Here is a 3,815-nt window from a genome sequence, read left to right as displayed (position 1 = left end):
AAAATATGAAAACATTTCAGAAAAAAATTATTTCTATTTTTATAAATTCGTTTAGAAAATAATATATATGAATAATATTTTTAAAAATCCAACCACCTCATTTGCAAACGAACCGCCTTGTTTTTGGGGCGGTTGGCAACCGCCCGTTCCCCCCCTTCCAACCACTCTCTTCAACTATCTTCTCCAACCACCTACTCCAACCGCTTCTTCCAATCGCCATGTTGATTGGTAACCTTCAAGATGGTTCGTTTGCAAACAAGGCGGTTGAAGGTTACCAATGAAACCCTTAATGTTTAACTTGTTCATTGGTTTGTAAATGTTTTTAATCAACGAAGAATCGAAATGCAATTATTAGAGCAAGAAAATGAGAAGACGTAGTAAGGTGAAGTAGATCAAGTAAATATTTATGGACTCCCAAATTGAGACAGCTTCTTCCCCCACCTTTTCTGACGCCGGTAGAGCGTGGCTCGCTGGCGTCGGACATATTAGTTTCGCTTTCAGCTTTTTTGTTAACTTTCTTGTTTGTCCTCTGGATTCGTTTCCCTTTGCTCGCTTTCCTGACTAGTTCACGAGTCCTAAAAAGACAGATCCATCTATCAGTGACGTCTCTCTGCTCGCGACTGGATCGAAAATCTTCTCGGTGAGATGTCAATGTACCTTCCTCTCCCATACCACCTTCTTCCTCTGGTTGGTGATGTCCTCTTCTGCCTTTCTCCGCCTCTCTCTTCCCGATGATCTATCAGATCTCTTCTCTGATCATCTTCTTCGAGACCGTTTTTCCCTCTTTTGCTAACCCAAAAGCATAATATTTGTAATGAACTTCTAAAGTCATTGATTATATGAGGCTTCTAGCAAAATGTGACAACCCGTCCTGGACCCCACTAGCCTCACTGCTAGTTGCCCCCATAGGCTGGCCCTGCAGGGCATCGATCCTAACCAATCACTGTGGATATCCAAATCCACCAGTAGGTTATTGGTGCATCAGGCGTTCCTCGAACCCTGGTCCCTCACCTTTTAACAACCTTCCCACCGACAAGTTGCCACCAATTGACCTGCAGATCAATTGGTGGCAACTTGTCGGTGGGAAGGTTGTTAAAAGGTGAGGGACCAGGGTTCGAGGAACGCCTGATGCACCAATAACCTACTGGTGGATTTGGATATCCACAGTGATTGGTTAGGATCGATGCCCTGCAGGGCCAGCCTATGGGGGCAAGCTAGCGGTGGGCTAGTGGGATCCCCGAAGCTGGCCCTGCAGGGCATCGATCCTAACCAATCACTGTGGATATCCAAATCCACCAGTAGGTTATTGGTGCATCAGGCGTTCCTCGAACCCTGGTCCCCACCCTTTAACAACCTTCCCACAGGACAAGCTGTCACCAATTGATCTGCAGGACAAGCTGTCACCCGACCCCTTTTTTTTTTAATAATTAAAAACAATATATAATTAAGCATCCCATACTACTTAATTAACCAACCCAAACCACAACTCAACATTAAACCAGCAATAACATTAAGCACAGCGGAAACATACCAATAATACAAAACCAACAAATCATCAATACAATAACATTCCTAACCATTCTATCCGGCAACCTACCATAACACTAACCAAGGTTCCAACAACATAACCAACAAATCCAATAACACACAAACGAGACCCTAGATCATCCTCCTCCTCATCGCCATGATTCCACGATCACACTTTTGCCTTTACCTGCACACCACAAACAACAATTGAGATGCGTAAGTATTATCATAAATACTTAGTGAGGCCGTCCTCCCATCTATTAGGTTATACACACAAGCATATGAGACCCTCATGTTTAAGCAAAACAAACAACACACAACAATACATCAAACCAGGAAAACAAGTCTCGGCTGAGACCAGTGTCGACCGATGCCTCACGGTGTCGATAGATACTACAAACAATGGTGTCGACCGATGCCTCTTCTGCAGACACGATCTGCGCGAACACGAACGTCGAACTCCCCTTCCAAATTATCTCGAATCCATCTCAAACTCACCCAATTACCTCGGAAATCACTGGGAATCACAAAAGCAACGAACCCAAGCAACAAAACAACACAAACAGCAAAGAAAACACCCAAACAAGAGAGATCTCATGCTTAGATCAACCATGGTCAAGCACTCACCTTATCAACTGATTATAACAACCAATACAACCAGTTGAGACCCTCCTAACGTCTGAAACAGCCCAGAAACGCCCTACAACAAGCCACACAACCAAAAACGACTTATAGCAAAACTGGACAGAAACATCAGAAAAGAACAGTCTCAAAGACGAAACCCTAAAATAAAAACCAACCGTTAACTATCAAATCGCTATGGTGAAAAGCTACCCTAGACGTCACGAAGCTTCCCACAAAATTTCAGCACGATCAGGCACCACACGAGACCACGATCTCAGTTACAATCTCCGATGGTCCCAACTCGCGTCTGAGAAAACGTGTCTCACGAAACTGCCAATAACTCATCGAGTTTAAATCCAAATCTACTTCTGTAAAAAGGCGAATGACGATGAAAGACTTGGGAATAAACCTACCAAATTTCATTACCTTTGAGAACGATTTGATATGCCGAAACTGTTTCCTCCCAAACCCTAACGATTCTGATCTTTCTCCTTTAATCTCCTTCACACCACAATAGGCTCTCTCCTCTCTCTCTATCTCTGAAAACGGCGACAAGACACCCTAAAACCCTTAATTTGTCGCTTCTCCACTTATAACACGATTTAGGGATTTTCCTTGAATCATACCGAACCAAACAGCAATTAAAACGAACCGGACCAAACCAGAAAACATGGTGTCGATCGATACACCAAGGGTGTCGATCGACACCCACACCAAAACCTTAAAAATTGGTTCGCGGATGTTACACAAAACGTTATAATCATCAAATATTATATGACTTTCAAACCTTGACTATACAAGAGTAAGTACAAATGATTTTAGGACACTCCCAACATCCTCATATTCTGAGACTTACTGGCTTGAGAGTAGGATTGGTATATCATCTTTGGATGACGATTCGGGGGCGCGTTGTAGGGTGGCAACCCGAGAGACAAATATTGGACTTTTCTTATACATTATAGCATGCGGACTAAGACATGATAAGGAGCCAATAAAAACTCAAGTGTGAGACCTATGAGTAAGAAAAGTCCAAAAGTCGAGAGCAAATAATGTCTGAAGCGTGAGTTTATTGCCTGGAGGTAACCCTTGTCGATCATGAAATGACCCGACCCATTTTTCTTTTTTATTATAATAATTAACTAGTGATCACATACTCACTAACAACCTACAAAATTCAAATCAAACAGAGGAAGATACCAACATTAAACAAACAAAAGCCTCAATAGAATAAATAAATATCAAACATGTCTACAAATCCTAAACCAATAATTTTGAAGCAAACAGCATAAATCAAATGACCAACAACCTAAACAACTGTGACATTAACGTCCAACTCTTCGATCCTCTCTTTGTTAGTTCCCTCCATGTTTGACACCACTATGTGTGGTCCTGATCTGACAATGTTTAGTTGATGAACGAAGTTTGCCATTGACACCACAAGTGGTCCGAATCAAAAGCGAGATGAACGCTCTGATACCAAATTGATAGGTCCCAATCAGAGGTCTAAAGAACACAAGACACAAGGTTTTTAATGGGTAGTTTGAACTACCTCTTTTCTTATATATTTTTGGCTTTTATAAAGAAGAGAACTGTTGATTCTAGGGGGATAAGGATAACATCAGGAGATAACACCATAACTGAAAGAAGAATATCTTAAACAACAA

This window comes from Camelina sativa, chromosome 2 (genome assembly GCF_000633955.1).
Source record: "Camelina sativa cultivar DH55 chromosome 2, Cs, whole genome shotgun sequence".
NCBI lineage: Eukaryota > Viridiplantae > Streptophyta > Magnoliopsida > Brassicales > Brassicaceae > Camelina > Camelina sativa.
This window is presented reverse-complemented; position numbering follows the sequence as displayed.